At 41.6% G+C, this 17,053-nt stretch overlaps 1 protein-coding gene across 50 annotated transcripts in view; it reads left to right on the forward strand.

Annotated features, from left to right (window-relative positions):
* MAGI1 (membrane associated guanylate kinase, WW and PDZ domain containing 1) overlaps nt 1-17,053 on the forward strand; it is a 597,869-nt gene that overhangs the window by 423,001 nt on the left and 157,815 nt on the right. For 7 of the 50 annotated variants that reach the window (XM_070576903.1, XM_070576904.1, XM_070576914.1 and 4 more), the window contains exon 1: nt 12,212-12,477. The exons of the other annotated variants lie outside the window; for them this stretch is intronic. The gene's annotated coding sequence lies outside the window, so the exon portion shown is untranslated. Of the gene's footprint in view, nt 1-12,211; nt 12,478-17,053 lie in introns of those variants that run through there. 50 annotated transcript variants of the gene reach the window in all.

A 17,053-nucleotide genomic window follows, 5' to 3' on the forward strand; every position in this document is an offset into this window, starting at 1 on the left:
CGAATGATTTTATATAATTTCTTCTTTTGTGCAGCTCTTTTGATTAACTCATTGTACGCTGTTCTCAAACGTGTTGGAAAGAGGACTTTTACTGTATGAAATGTTGCATAGGTTCTTTCTTACCTATTAATTATTACGAAAGGAAGTTTACCACATTCGATTCTTTCACGAGCCATAAATCAAGGCATTACTTTTTTGCAATATCATATTTCATCAAATCTAAGATGCGTAGTTTTTTAACATTTCAGAAATTGAAATGCATTCTGCTATCAAGGGCATGTTGTCATTCGCTTGGCAGTATTTTTTCTGCCTTATTGATTCATAAATTAGAATTGTTACCTTAGATTTGGTTAAACATGGTATGCTTTACAGTTTTATTTTCTAGAAAATATGTTAAATACACACGAATTGCTTGTTACAGTTGAGGTGGGTATATCTGCTCAGGGGTGTTTTAACTGAGTCTGTCTAAATGTATTACTAAAGTTTTGTATAGCAGTGGCTTGATTTAAAAAGTGAGTAACTCATATTTTAATCTTTTTTAAGTGAAGGTAGTAAACATCACATTTATGTGTCGCAGTTTTCTCATGTGTAGAATGAGAGAATTGATATACATTATGTGTAAAGGCCCTGTCAGTTTGAATATCCTAAGATTCTGGGTCTTTTCTAGAGGAAACCAGAACTTAATTCTTAATGTTGAGGGGTGTCAGGTGTCTTTTATAATAGGATAAAATCAATCAACCCTCTTGAATAAACACTGCCCATGAGGGCATATTCCTAAAATTCACCTATGATTTCAGGGGGTTAATGGACCCCCCAGAGCTTGTTCTTGAGCATCTCAGGGTCCTTTGACCTCAAACCAAGCACATCCTTGAATTTTGCCTCTTGAGTTTAGATTTTTTTCTGTGTGGTAGTTTTTTCCTTTGTAAAAATATGTAAAGTAGAATTTTTTGAATTCTTCTTAGTTTATGGACAGTTCCTTAAGGCTTAAACCTTTGCTAGTATCCTCCACCTTAGTCTGGCTAGTGTCTTTATTTTTCATTTGTCTCGGCCATAGATACTCTCACTGGGTACCCTAGTGCTGAGGATGAGGGAGCAAATACCAGTATGGAAGGGAAAAAAAGCTCTCAAAATACTTCAGTAACATGATCTGTTCTCCATAACTCAAAGCTCTGCCACAGAGGGAAAAGCTGTTGATAGAAAAAAATATCATTGTTATATATTCCAAGTTTTCGTAGCAGTGTTTGAAGATCCGTAAAAGCTTTTTCCACCTAGAGGTACAAAGTCTCCATAACACCTTCAGGTACAGAGTCCGTTAAAAAAAATAGGGAAAGCACTAGCTCTAACACTTGACAGCTTGACAGTGCCTTGAACAGCTTGTTTTTATCTTTTCTTTACATATCTGCCATTCTGGTTGTGTTGTGTTGATAAGAATTCCTGGAGGCAGATGTACTGGCTTGAGCATTTTCAAAAAGTGGGCTTCATTTGTACTGATGCAAAAATTTATCTTCATGGATCACCTTCTTTGATGCTCAGATCAGCAATTTTAGCACTTCCCACCTGGATTAATCAGCGAGCGGTCTTCATCCCAGACTTAGCAAGGGTTTGAAGATTTGCCACGTGGCTCTCCTGTCTTTAGTGGGTACCACAGCAGGAAACTCTCCTGCGTGGGCACAACTCATCACTGTGGCTTTGTAGCACATGGGTTTCACTTGGTGTCTTTGCTTTTTCCTTCGCAGTGCTGTTTCTTTTATGTGTCCATCTTTCCATATCTGGTAACATGGGGGATAGGAAACAATTCACTTTTCCTCTAATCCTATTAAATTAATTGCAGGTGACTGGCTTCTTTAGCCTCCAAAGCTGTCTTTAGAATTTGCTCTAGCAGTTCTAGTCTCTCCTTATTAAAGGATAGAATAGGTGATAGGAGTACATTTTTCCTTGCACCATCCTAATGGACACTTGTAATTTGAGACTGATGTAGTGGCAATAATGTGTCCCTTTCTCTGAAGTAAAAAAAGTCAACACTGACATGTGCCAGAGAATCCCTATATATTTGTCTTAAACCAGTATTTTTAATGCTACAATGGGAAGATATTAACGATTTTTATTCTATATATATGGAGTTTTGTATTTTGCCAAAAAAGCTTTGAAGTCAGATTTGTTTTATTTTTACTTTTTTCCAGCTTTACTGAGGTATATTTGACAAATAAAAATTGTATGTATTTAAGGTGTACCATGTGATGATTTAATATACATATACATTTTGAAATGATGACCACAATCAAGTTAATTAACACAGCCATCACCTCACATAGTTACCTTTGTGTGTGTGTGGTGACAATATTTAAAAAAGACCTACTCTCTTACCAAATTTCAAGTATACAATACAGTTTTATTAAGTATAGTCACCATGCTGTACATTAGATCCCCAGAACTTACTCATTTTATAACCGAAAGTTTGTACCCTTTGACCAACATCTCCTCATTTTGCCCACCCCTCAGCCCCTGGCAACCACTGTTCTCCTCTCTGCTTCTATGAGCTTGACTTTTTTAGATTCCACATATAGATGAGATCATATACTTTTTGTCTTTTTGTGTTTGGCTTATTTCATTTAGCATAAAGTTCTCCAGTTTCATCCATGTTGCAAATGGCAGAATTTCCTTCCTTTTTATGGCTGAATAATATTCCATTGTGTGTGTATGGTGTGTGTGTGTGCGCGCGTGCATATTTTGGCTATTGTGAATAATGCTGCAATAAACATGGAAGTGAAGATGTCTCTTTGGGATATTCATTTCATTTCTTTTGGATATATACCCAGAAATGGGATTGCTAGATCATTCAAATTTGTTTTAAATTCTTGTTCATCACCATTGGGCCATGTGAACTTAGACGTGTTTTCTAAACTCTTTGAGCCTCTATTTTCTGATGTAGAAAAAGGGAAAACTCCTTTCTTTGTGAGGGTTTGGGGTAGAGTAAAAGAACCAATTAATCACATAGTGTGGCACCTGGCATACACTAAGCAAGCACCACAGGAATATTAGAGATATTTCAACAGAGAGCAAAGGAAAAAAAATTAAAGTAAAAGTCAATTTAAAAATGTAAAGCACAATGTAGACAAATATTTTCACGTAGATAATTTACATTTTGGAAACTGAAAACATTGTAGAATCAGCCGATCACATGGAAGTGTTCCTCAGATTTTCAGAAAGCATTGTTCAAAGTATGTTGGAAGTTGGGGTGGGGTAAAAAACAGCTGCTTCTTTATGACCCCTGATAGAATAAGAAAGAAGGGCTAAGAAAAGTGTAAAGATTATTCAGTCCTCTGCTTTGGAACACGATTTATTTTTTATAGTAATAAGTGGCATAAAAAAATCTTCTGGTAATTTCCCTCAAATGCTCCCCTTCTGAAGGAGATAGTCTTAAGGAGATATTAAAGTTGGTTCCTTATTTGTGAGTTCACTGAGGAAAGTGAACTCCAAGATGAGTATTATTATTTTTATTGTTACATGACTTTATTTTTTAGTCCCACCTATTCTGAAAAGGATTTGAGCTATCGAGTGTGCGGGGTGTGTATAATTTCATCCTTTCCGCTGCTTTGTGAGAAGCCTAATCTAGCAGCGTAGTAGTATGTGAGAATGAATTTCCTAAAGTTTTTTGCTTTGGAATGTTCATCGTTCTCCTCAGTTTTCTATCATTTGTATTAGAGCAAATATGTGCATATGTAAGCTCATAGCCCATTGTAGTGGAAGTGATTTTAGGTCACATATGAGCTTTTATGTCTGATAATGTAGTCCATTGCTCGAGTTACAGGTTTAAAATGCAGATTCTTAGGCTCCTCTGGAAATTCTGACTGAATATATCAGGATGGGGTCCTAAATCTGATTTTCTTTTAAGCACGCATTCCCATTGAAAATGTATATTCAAGCAAGGCTCGACAACACTTGCTTCTACAGTCAACCCATTGGAAGTGATGGCCAACCCTTTGCTCCTTTGTTTCTTGAAAGTGAAAGGTGGGCTTTCTCTAACCACAAGAATTGAATTTGGAGAAGTGGCTCAGAGGGAATGATGCACGGGGAAAATAAAATCTGTTGACCAGCTTTGAATAACATTGTGTGTTGAGGGTCTGTCAAATCTCTTCGTGGTACTAAGACTGTATTTTACTTAGAAAATGATTCCACTTGTGACCAACAGTCTTAATGTTACAGAGGGGAGGCCAACAAAATGGTTGTCAACTGTGAAGAATGAAAATCAACCAATTCAAAATAGAAACTATTAGACACAAACAGGGGCACTTGGTTTCCTGGTTGGGCTTTGACAGCATCCACCTCTAGTTCTTAGGATGACATTATATTTAATGTGGAGAACAATGATAATTATCCTTCAAGGGTGAGAAAGCCTATTAGTGTCCTGGACTTCCATAGATCTGCAAGACAGTGACAGGAGAGAGACTACAATCTGGTGACCTGGATCAGATGCTATTTTATTGTTATTAATAGACTCTTGGGTTTGGCACCAGGTGTTCCCTGTTGAAGGCATGCTGCAGAGTGACATTAATGGTGAATGAGGCTGTGGTTGGGGGACTTGTCTACATGACCATCTCATTAATTACTGACTAATTTTATGGCTCATATTACGTATGGTGACTTCCTGCCAAAAACAAATTTAGCAAGGTGATTACGTTATTGAACAAAGCCTTTTAGGTGTTAGTCTATGAAAATTTAAATCACCTCTTGTCTTTGAGGGTCCACTTTGTGCCTGGTTCAAAGTTCTGGAAATACCATGGTGAGATGGACAGACAAAACTGATGAGGAGACTGACATTGATCAATTTACTTCAATAAATATATAATTACTAAATAGGATATGCAGAAGAAAGGAGAGGAATAAGGTAGGTTCTTTGGAGAGGGTATGACAGTAACGTTTAACCAACTGTATTCATTATCTATTGCTGTATAAGAAATTACCCCCTAAGGCCCCGTGGCCGAGTGGTTAAGTTCACGTGCTCCATTTAGGCAGCCCAGGGTTTCGCCAGTTTGGATCCTGGGCACCGACATGGCACAGGTCATCAGGCCACGCTGAGGCGGCGTCCCACATGCCACATCTAGAGGGACCCACAACTAAAAAAAATATACAACTATATACTAAGGGGATTTGGGGAGAAAAAAAAGGGAAATTACCCTCTAACTTAGCAATTTAAAACCAGAAACATGTAATCTCACACAGTTTCTGAGGGTTAGGAATCTAGGAGTGGTATAACTGGGTGGTCCTGGTTCAAGGATTCTGATGAGGATGCAGCCAAGCTGTTGGTTGGGGCTCCAGTCATCCTAAAGGTTGACTGAGGCTGAAGAGTGTACTTTGAAGATTGCTTACATGGCTCTGGGCAGGCGGCTTCAGTTCTGGCCTGCTCACATGACAGCTGGCTTTCCCTAGAGCAAATAGTCCAAAAGGGAGCAGAGAGTGTACACATGACCAAGATAGAAGTGGTTATGTCTTATAACCTAACCTTGAAAGTGACATATACCATCACTTCTACATTCTCTTGGTCACACTGGTGCACTGTGGGTGGCGAATACACAAGAGTCTGAATACCAGGAAGTGGGCATCATTAATGGTCATCTTGGAGGCCACCAACTCACTGAGTGTGGGGGTTGTTGGAGGGCTTTTCTGAGAAGGTGCTTTTCAATCTGAGATACAAAGGATGAGTTGGTGGCATGGGGGTGATTTGGTAGAGACCTGTCCTGGGTGGTCAGAGAATGATATGTTTTCAAACAGTGAATGAAGGCCAGTGTGGATAGAGCAAAAAGAGCTAGACTCATGTGCTGAGAGATGATGCTGAAGAGCTTGGCAGGAACCAGACCATACATGTCCTTTCAGGTCACATTAAGGATTTTGTTCTTTGGAGACTTAAGCTGGTGAATGACATAATCAGATTTACTCTTTTTTAAAAACTCTCTGCCTGCTGTGAGCAGAATGGATTATAGGTAGGGAAGCCAGTTTGGATGCTGTAGAGTTCTCCAGGCTAAAGATCATGGTGGATGAGAATATTGGCAGTAGATATAGTAGTGGATGGATGTGAAATACGTTTAGGAGGAACATTTTTCAGAACTTAGAGCTGCAGGGAAGGGGTTATTCAGGATGATTGCTGACATTCTGGCTTCTAGAATGGGATGGATGGAAGTAACATTCACTAATAGAGTGAACTCTGGAAGAGGACCAGGTATATGGAATACATGACAGAACGGACTCTGAACTTAGAGATATCATTGCAGGTAGTGAGTAAATATGTCAGGTGGTTCAGGTATGGGATGAGCAGGGAGGTCTTTGCCAAGAAAAATGATTCACAAAAGCACACTGCATTTTTAGAGCCATCTGACCGGTTTTGTTTTAATTTATGTGTGAGTAGTTAAAGTCTGGCAAACTAGGACAGAGGACTCTTGGTGTTTCCCTTTTGCTTATCCTTGTCTTTTAAAGCAAGTTATTGAAATCTTTTAAGTCTCAGCTTAATTTATTTTTTAAAGTGTTAGGATCCATCAGGATGTATTAGTTCAGGTCTCTGTTTCACTTTCTCACTATCTCCAAAAAGAATTCACTAAACTCTCTCTCATACAATCTTTCTCTCTCTAACACACACACAAACACACATACACTCTTACTTGTCAAAGAATTCAGTGTGACGTCATAAAATTTAGCATTTGAGAGTTTAAGGGGACCAACAACTGATCATTCTTGTATTCTAGGCAAGAAATATGTTAATTGAACACCGATTTTGTGCTGGGCTCTGTGTCAAGGGCTTTCATATTTTCTTAAATGGCACCTCTTTTCACTCATCAAAGATTTACTCTAGAACCAAACACTATTCTAAGCATGTGTTACATGCCAGGCAATGGACTTAAGAGCTCTCCCCTCCCATCCATTCCCTTGAATGAAAGGCAGAGAACATCAGCCATACTCTGCCCATGAGCAACTTACACTCCTGCTATGGGGACATGACAACAGCATATGAAATGAGGCATGGCACTAGTAGACAAGGCCCGTAGGTATTTCCCCATAGCTATTCTGACGAGGAGCAAAATCTCTAGAATATAATGATATCTGTATGTTAGGGATTTTCATCTGTTTGGTTCATTGCTGATTCCTAAGCTTCTGGAAGGACCTAGCCATAGGATAAGCCTTCATGACACACTTATTGCAAGAATGAGTGAGCAAATTACCGTGTGGGTTTATTTTTTTAACTTTTTATTTCAAAATAATTTAGACTTGGAGAAAAGTTGCAAAAAGGGTATGGAGAGTTCCCATATATTCTCCACCCAGCTTCTCCTTATATTAACATCTTACATAACCATGGTACAGTGATCAAAACCAGGAAATTAACATTGGCACAATACTATTAACTAAACGAAGGACTATTTGGATTTCACCATTTTTTTCCACTAATGTCGTTTTTCTGTTTCAGGATCCAGTCTAGCATCCCGCATTGCGTTTAGTTGTCATGTCTCCCCCAGTCTGAGAGAGTTCCTCAGTCTTTCCTTGTCTTTTAGGACTTTGACATTTTTGAGGAAGAGCTGTGGTCAGTTATTTTGTAGCATGTCCTTCAATTTAGGTTTGTCTGATGACTGAAGGCTGGATAAGACTTTGTGCTGGAAAAGACTTTATGAAGGAAGTGGGACTTGTGGTGGACTTGATGGAGGGGTAGGACATGGATGGAGAGAAAGATCTAAAGAGGATTTTTCAGGCAAGGAGAACTGTGTGCAAAGGTATCTATCCTGGAGCACTTTGGTGTTGTCTTAGTCCTTCTTTGCACATGCAAGTGATGGGTGGCCTTAGCTGACTGGTTAAGAGTTGTAATCGCTGCTTGTCCAGCTGCCCGGCTGCTCTGGGTCTTGCCTTTTTTCTCATCAGCAAGAAGGTAGTCTTGATTCAGTCTCAACAACCCCCACCCCCACCCCCCCACCACGTGCTGCCTCCTGTGCCACTGGATTCTGGCTTTGGCTTCTTGGGTGTCAGGGCTGATGTGCTTCTTGTCATCTTTTCACCAGACTTTGCATCCTTCCCTAGTCTGGGGGCATCAGGTCTTATATTTATTTTATTTTTCTTATTACAATTATATTTTCTAGGATTTAGCAAGCACTATGTGCCAGACCTTAGGCCTTGCCTGCTCAGTGGGGAGTGATGTCATCCCTAAGGGGGCAAACATTGGTTCTTGGGGCGGGGATGGTGGGGGGAGGAAATTTTACTCTTTTTATGAGTAAGTATAGATATGTCTGCAGTACCTAAACAAACATGCAGGATAATAGATCCATTCAAAGTGCAAGACAGACCAATGGATTTTAATATAACAGAGTATAAAAGTTTCTTTGCCAGACATTTGCAAAAAATGTAAAGCAATGCCATGCTTCTCAATAAATGTTTTGTTTTGGAGAATATAGTTATTTTTCATAAAAATATGTTCTTTATGTTATCATGCAATGGGTTTACTATTGTTATTTTAAATTAATTAATAAAGACTTTTCTTATTTCTCAAAAAATAATTCATTGAGGGGGATGGATTGGGGGAGAAAACCCAAAAAAGCTCACGGGTGGGAGGGATAATGAAAAAAGGTTGAAAAACACTGATCTAGGCCAAATGATTTTCCTATATTATCTCATTTAATTTTACAATACTGCCTTGAGGAAAGTATTCTTATTATCCCCATTAAAAAGTACAAATGAAGAAACTGAGAATTAGCAGACTGGAGTAACTTGCTCAAGGTTACAGAGCGAGTGTGGACTGGGGATGTCCTCCCAGGACAGGTAGACTCCAGATTCCAAGGTCTAAATTAGATCATCTCTGTCAGTTTGTAGCCTCATGCATATTAAAAACCAATTAGAAAGTCGAGAGAAAGAATACATAGCATATCCTACAACCAAGGAAATCTTTTCTAGGCTTATTTATTCATTGGAATTTCCTGTTATCTTACCCCATGATTAAGGTTAATAATTGTGAGTTAGCTCTGGGTACAACTGCAGTCCTGGTGTTAGGATTCTGGTCAGCACAGGTGTATAATCCCATGAAGGCCAGGGCCTTTTGTCTGTCCACTGTTGCATCTCGAGGGCCCAGAACAATGCAACACATAGGAAGCACTCCACAAATATGTTGAATGAATAAAGGGAAAAGGATGTTATATTTTAAGAAAAAAATTTCAAAGCCAAATTGAATTAATTCTGTTTGATGTTAGGGCCATGATGTTTGCACTTAAAAAAAATAAACACTGGCCGGCTCCATGGCCAAGTGGTTAAGATTGCACGCTCCGCTGCGGCTGCCCAGGGTTCGGATCTTGGGCGTGGACATGGCACCACTCGTCAGCCCACGTTGAGGCGGTGTCCCACATCCCACAACTAGAAGGACATGCAACTAAGATATACAACTGTGTACAGGGGCGTTGGGGAGATAAAGCAGAAAAAAAAAAAAAAAAAGACTGGCAACAGTTGTTAGCCCAGGTGCCAATCTTTAAAAAAAAAAAAAGAAAACAAAAAAAAATAAACACCAACCACCAAAATGCAGGACAAGACTCATACCTACCACAGAGAAAATAAGTTCTGTGTGGCCAGTTGAATTTGATGTCGAAACTGCCTCTAGCTACTCAAACTCCAAAACGTATGAATTAATATTGTTATACCATGCACAGCTGATAGATTAAATGAGACTTCATTTTCCATCCATTTGGAGGAGCTGGGGGGTGGGGGGAGGCAGAACAACAACCACTATTACTGTTTGAGATAGAATGGTGGTAATGCAATCAAGTGAAATACAATGAAGGTGTCTTCTTTTCTCTTTTCTCCTTCAATCGAGTATCAAGAACTGCTATTTATGTTTGAGGTGGGGACCAAACCTTCCTGAGATGTATTATTGCACCGGACAGATGAGCAAAAACCCCAAGTTGTATTAGGATACAGTTTCTCTCCCTAAGAAATTTTCATAGCAGGAGACATGAATTGGTCAGCATATTACGTAAAACCTGGGAATTCATCTCATAATCCTTACCAAGGATCACACACATGCATCTGCTTGAGATAAGTTGAATGTTCAGGAGTGGCTACAGAATTGTTAGATTTGCCAAACTACCCCCTACAGGCAAATGCAAATTTCAGTTTTCACAGGCCCTTCCCAAAGTAATTCATTCAGAGGATCTAGTCCCAAAAAAGGCTAGATTGGTTCAAAAGAAGCCCATTTTCATATATATGAGTGGAGATAGACAAAAGGATGGTGACGTCACCCTCAAAGTCCTCATTTTCCTGTTCCCAGTGGCATTTCCCGGCAACACTGAGAGTGCTTCTAAGAAAATCTACCACAAGCACAAATGAAAGGAGAGGTGGTGTAGCTCAGAATCTGAGAGTGGTCAGGAATTTTTCTGGCTGCTTCAAAGGAAAAGCCAGTCTCCCACCCCCACGTGAGACACAAGCTTCTTTTGGATGTGGGTTCAAATATCTCTTTAAGTCACATTTTTTAGGGTCCTGTAAAGTGGCTTTTTTGTTTCCCTTTGCTTTTAATTCCTCTTTTCCCACTCCCTTGAAGCTTAGAAGACTCGGCGTTAGATGGTAACCATGGTAATTGGATGGTGATGTTGGGAAATGGGGACTCAGGCACCCGCACACTCAGAGCCCTGTTACCTGGGGCAGGCTCTACTCCAGTCCTCTTCATGGAGAGCTGGGTGCTTCAGGCTTCTGATTACAGGCTTTCTGTCTCCTCACACTCAGACTTTGAGAACCCTCTGAGCAGGAACGCTGCTCGTACTACACACGCTCCATTCCGCACAATGAATGACCTAATATAATTATTCAAAATTGAAAATCACTTTCCCTTCAACATGAGTCATTCACCACCGCCCCCGCCCACTTCTTCTTGGAGTTCCTAACTTAGACACACCTTTTCTGCGTCTTATCAGAATCAGGCTTATCTAGTCCTCTGATGAGCTCCACATAGGGAAATGATAGCAGCTTTGCTTGGGGGAACTCCTCTTGCCAAATCTTTCCCATGTGGCTGCTAAAAAAGACACCTGGGCAGCTCTTTTGGCTAATACATCTCTACACCCTTGAGGGGAGGCCTGCTTCAGACCCGCAGTGTGGATTTTATCGTCCTCTGCTTCCATAATTCACATGGAAAAATCATTTTAACAGTATGTAAAGTATATCAAATAATTGATTTTTGGCTTCCTCCTCAGGATATGATTTGCTGTCCTGGGTAGTGATGTGAGCATGCTAGGGGCCAATCGCAATGGAGTCAAATGGATTATTTCCCATGAATGCCCCACTCACTATTGCCAAGGTCCACCTGATATTATAGCTAAAATCCTACATGAATCAAAGAAAGAGCTGGTCTGAGGTGACAGGTTCAAAGGGGGCTCTCTGGGACTTTTATTTTTTCTTGGCCCAGGGAGTCCAGTTTTTTTAGGTTTTATTCTTGCTAAAGAAGAGGTGAAATATCTTCCAGAATTCAAAAGGCATGCCCTCTTGGCCTTAAAAGTTTACAAAAGGCAGTAGCAGGGGGAGACCAAGATCCAGGACTTTAAACTTGGACTGACTTGGGACATTGCTCCAAGCACTTCTTAGCTGAGTGACTTTTAGCAGTTACTTAACCTCTCTGAGTCTCATCTTTCTCATCTTTCAAAGGGAAAACAAGTAGTTACCCTTCCTAGGGTTGCATGAGGGTGAGATGCATCAGCTTTGGGGTTGGAGAGTAGAGCCAGGATAGATTTTTAAGGGACCTTGAATGCTAAACTAAGGTGGTTAGCTTTTATTCTATGGGTTGGAGCCAATATAGGTTTCCAGAAGATTGGAGATAGAATTGGATTTGTGTTAACCAAAATGGGGGTGGTGGACTGGAATACCGGCACAGTGCTTTAAACATGATCTGCATCAGTACAGAATATTTTTGGCTTATAGTAATCACTAAGCAAAATGGCAGGTGCTATTGAATAATTATTATAAGTAAAATAATGCTGATGATGATGGTAATGGTGATGGAAGGTTCAGCTTTACTCCTGCTGTATTTTAAAGTAAATCTGACTCTCCTGTTTGGCCCGCATCTCCACATCCATTTCCAACATTGTAGCAACTCATAGTGGGCCCATATTTCCCTGGCTACCCTGAGCTGGGACCATGTGACAACCCCCCCTCCCGCGCTGGGTGCCCTGAAAGCCATGTTTATCTCCCCATACTCCCACCCCAACCCCAGGCCATGTGCATAGGGGTGGGCGGGAGACCGCGCACTCCCAGGGGACCCAGCAGCGGTCCCTGAGTGTGAATAGCGCGCATTGACGCCGCTGCTGCCCGAGTGAGCGGGCTGGGGACGCCTGGGCAGTGCCTCTGCCTGCGGGCCCCATAAAAGGAGCAGCTGCCGCCAGGGCCGCTCAGATGCGCGAGGATGAGGCGGGCGGCGGCTGAGTGCGCGCCTGGGCTCCGGCAGTGACCGAGGCGGACCTCGCGGCCGCTTGGAGACCGCAGGTAACCGCGCGCGGGCGGGCGGGTTTTGTCCTTGGGCTTGGATGTGACAGCAGGAGGAGGGGAGAGGCGGGGGTCAGGGAGGCAGGAAGGAGGCTGGGCAGAGATGAGGAAGAAGGGAAGCAGGGAAGACGAAAAGAGGAGAAAAGGAAAGGAGGGAAAAGGGGAGGGAGGAAGGGAGCGCCAGGGAGCAGCTGGAACGCGCTGCACTTGCCTCCAGCCCGGGTATTCAAGTTCCCCACCTCCGACCTCTCGCAGCCGGCGGGCGCTGGCTGCATCCCTCACCGAAACGGTCCCACGCGTCGCGCGCGCATCGCGGATGCTCCAGCCAGCCATGTTTTCTGGGCAAGCATCTCCGCCCGCACAGCTGAGCGGCAAGGCCGGCGCGCGGGGACAGCCTTGGCTGCCGCGTAGGGGCAGGTGGAAGGATCCGGGAGCGGCCGGTCTTCTCCAGGCTCGCGCTGCTTTAGGGACTAGGGTCTTCTGGAGGATGCTTTGCTTTGCCTCCAGTGCGTTCCGAATCAGGGTCCCTTCCCCCTCGCTGCCTCCCATTCCCGCCGTCTCCACTTCCCTGGCTTGCTGCCACTTAATGAACTGTTGGCTCCCCGCCTTCCCCCTCTCTCTCCCTACTTCTCCAGTAGCCGGTATTTTGAGCTTCTTTAAGAGTGTTGTTTGCGTAAAACTGGGCTCAGCTGGAGAAAATGGAGAGCGACTGAAAAATAGGAGGCCCTTTTGTGCAGAGCCCCGTTGTAGAGCCGTCTTTCTCCCACCTTCCCCGAGCTCTGGAGGTCCCCAACACAGAATGAGGGATGGTAGGGCTCCCCAGACCATCTCGGCTTGCTGTCTGTCAGCTGTCCCATCTCCTCCCCTATTTGGATGTTTCATCTCTGGGCAAAAGGTTGCTCTGAGGCTGTGACAGCTCCATTTCACCTGGGATGCCCCTAAATACCCCATGGCTCTAGTTTCCATGGCTTCCCTGCCCACTCACAGGAAATGCAACTCTTGGCAACCATGCCTGTCTGCTGTGAGCAGAGTTTCTTCCTCCAGAGCAAACCGGATCCACATCAGTGGCTGTATGAATTCTGGTCTGGGTTGGGGCATTCTTAGAGACCTTTGCTTGAGGACCTCTTGGATAGGAGTTTGGGAGTTTCTCAATTACTCCAGTTACTCCTCAGTTGAATGTTGTCTTTAATTTTCTCCTAATAACAACGCTTTTCTACAGCATCTGGTGCATTTCAACCCCAGGCTGTGCCCTGAGGTGGTCTTGTGGTGGTTTGGATGTGGGATAGAACATATGTGATTGTAGCTCTATTATAGAATGAATATGGGCAGTATAACCACAACAGTGGGCTATATGGAGTGCCTAAGCACAGGGCTGATACTGTTCTCGGCTCTTTACAAATGTTATGCTCTTAGTTACATAGAGCCACCAAGAATCCCCAGTTGACAGATAAACAGAAGCACGGGGAGATTAACGTGTGCAGTGTCCACAGCAACCACCTGGCTGTGCTGTGATTGAATCTGGTCAGTGTCACTCAGTGCTCGTGTTCTTAACCCTGCCTCTTTGCAGAAGGTGGACAGTAGAACTTCTCCATTATTCTGGGGATACCAGGAGGGGGGTAAAAGAACAGTAACTATAGGATCAGATAGCTGTGGGTTGAATCTTGGATCCAACGTTTACAGAATTTGTGAGTTAACCTGTGCAAATCCTATGTGGTATGTTGTACAGTAATGGGTATAAAATGCCTAGCACATAATTTATAAAGTTATTGTTAGATGTATTTTATAGTTGCAGGAACACAATGCCATAATCAGTTAGAGATTTTAAAGCAGAGGCTGTCTGGATTTATGTTCAATTCTATCACTTAGGGGCTGAATGAACTTGGCAAAATACCTAAACCTCTCTAATCCTCAGTTTTCACATCTGTAAAGTGGGTTGTTCTGTACCCAAATAAAAAGATGTGCTTAAAACAGCACGGGGCCCGACGCACGCAGTGCTCAAGAAATATTGCTCTTGGCTTTATTTTTTTGTAAATCAGTATAGATTCCTATATTGGATTTCTTTTTAGTCTGTAATACCTGGATTAGTATGGTACAACATCACTCCTTGGGCTGCAATGCATCATAGATCCTCTACAAATCTTAGCTTAAAAAGTTTGCTTGCACACATGTACACCCACACTCGTGTTTGCATGCATGCGTGTGTCTGTGTGGACATACACACACAGTCCAGAACGTCTACATTTGAAATTATAAGAACTTCGTGAATTCTGACTTGTTCACTAAGAGCTCTGTTTCTCTTGGCAAAGCAATCACTCGACTTTTAAGGGGTGGGGAAACTTCAAAGTTAATTTTAAAACTGTTCTGAAAACCAGCTGGAAGAATTAGCACCACACCTAACAGTTGCAAGGGGAAAAAAATGAGTTGACTATGACATTTACTTTCTTCATAGACTCTTAAAAGCTGTAGCATATTCTGCTAAACTGTTACAAATAATCAACCAAAATCTTAAACAATTCTGGAGTGAGTATCTTCTCTGATAACGGTTTTAGAGATGTTGGTAAGTGAGAAGTCATTGAATGAAACGTTTTCAAAATACAATGTTGACGTGGTATAAAAAGTTTTAAACAGCTGTTTAGTGTTTGGCCAAAATATTTATAAATGAAGAGGATGCTTTAAGACCAACGTTTATAAAAAAAGAATGTGTTAACTGGAAAACAACCTAAATACCCATGAGTGAGGGACCAGTTAAAGAAATTGTAGCATATACTTACAATGAGGGGAATATACAGTACCTGAAATAATGACATGTTGTATATGCACGGAGATGTCAACTCCATGAGCTCAAGAATTTCGTCTGTTTTGATTACTTCTTTAGCACTTCCTAGAGCATTTACCACTTAATGATTGCTCAATAAATAATTGAATGAATGAGTAAATATTGCTCTGAGTCAAAGTGAGGTATTGAACTGTGTCTATAGTTCATTGCCATGTATGTTTTTAAATGAGCGAATACAGTAGTTCCCCTTATTCTTGGAGGATATGTTCCAAGACTCCCGCTGGGTTCCTGAAACCATGGATAGTACAAAACCCTGTATATATGTATATTTATGTACAGGTAAAAACTGTACATACATACCTCTGATAAAGTTTAATTTATAAATTAGGCATGGTAAGAGATTAACGACACCATATAATAAAAGTAGAACAATTATAACAATATACTATAGTAAAATTTATCTTAGATCATGGCAACCACTGCATATGATTTTTTTTCTTTTATTAAGTCAAGAACTTTGGCCTTTTCACTTAATGAAAGCACTTTACAGCTTCTCTTTGGCAGATCTGAATTACCAGCATCACTCTTCTTGCCCTTTGGGGCCAATGTGACGTCAAATAAGAGTTACTTGAACACAAGCACTGTGATACCATGACAGTCATCTAATAACAGGCTACTTAGTGACCAGTGGGCGGGTAGTATATACAGCTTGGATATGCTGGACAAAGGGATGATTCACGTCCCGGGTGGGAGGGAGCAAGACAGTGTGAGATTTGACCACACTATTCAGAACAGTATGCAATTTAAAACTTATGAATTATTTCTGAAATTTTCCATTTAATATTTTTGGACTGCGTTGACCACGGGTAGCTGAAACCACTGCAAGTGAAACCATGGATGAGAGGGAACTACTTCACGTGTGTGTGCCTGTGTGTAGAAAACAATGGCAGTCTGGGGAAGGACTGGAGGGCTGGGCATGGAAGGGAGGTTGGTTGGTTTTTTGTACCATGGACTAATTAAAAACAAAAAAGTTCAGAGGATCTGGTTCCTCTGAATTTGGACTTAATTTTTATTCTGTGTATCTCAGCCTTCTCATTACCCTTTACTATAGGCTGTTTAATCTCTTTGCCTTGTTAAAATACCTGCAACCCTTTGATAGGATGATAAGCATGGATCTTTTTGGTTGGGGGTGTCAAGGTGTCTAGATGGAATTCCTATATAGTAAGTGGTGCATCATCCTGCCTATGAGAGCGCTCATGAAGGAGACCCTACTGTTGTCCATTGGAGCATTCTCCGTGGACCTCCCATGCCTTATATGGAGCATGGTCCCTCTCAGGAACTCCATAGATACTTTCAAATGAATGGATGGGTAGAGTATGAGTCACCTAAGAGTTTATAACTTCATAGCAATAAGGGCAAGTCTCAAAGTAAGCCATTTTTGCTTCAAGATGGGTACTTCCTAGTCTTTGAGAAGCATTTTACATGCACTTCCAGAATTCTGACCTCTCGTTTAGGTCCATTAGCGGGGTAGTCTCCAAAGTGCAGGATGACCCGGGAGAATATAGGAGGAAACTGTTTAGAGTTCTGTGTATATACCTTTTTTGAACGTTATCTTTTTAATATCACATATACCCCAAACGCTAATAATATCTGGTATTTGCTTTCTCTTTTTTTGTTTTGTTTTGGCTGAACCCTTGAAAGTTTGTTGCCCACATTATGCCACTTTACCTTTGCCCACTTTTTCTTTCAATTCTTAAGTTTCTTTTTAAGGTACCATGTTTTGTGATAGTTGTTACGCTG

Source organism: Equus przewalskii, chromosome 15, assembly GCF_037783145.1.
Source record: "Equus przewalskii isolate Varuska chromosome 15, EquPr2, whole genome shotgun sequence".
Taxonomy (NCBI): Eukaryota; Metazoa; Chordata; class Mammalia; order Perissodactyla; family Equidae; genus Equus; species Equus przewalskii.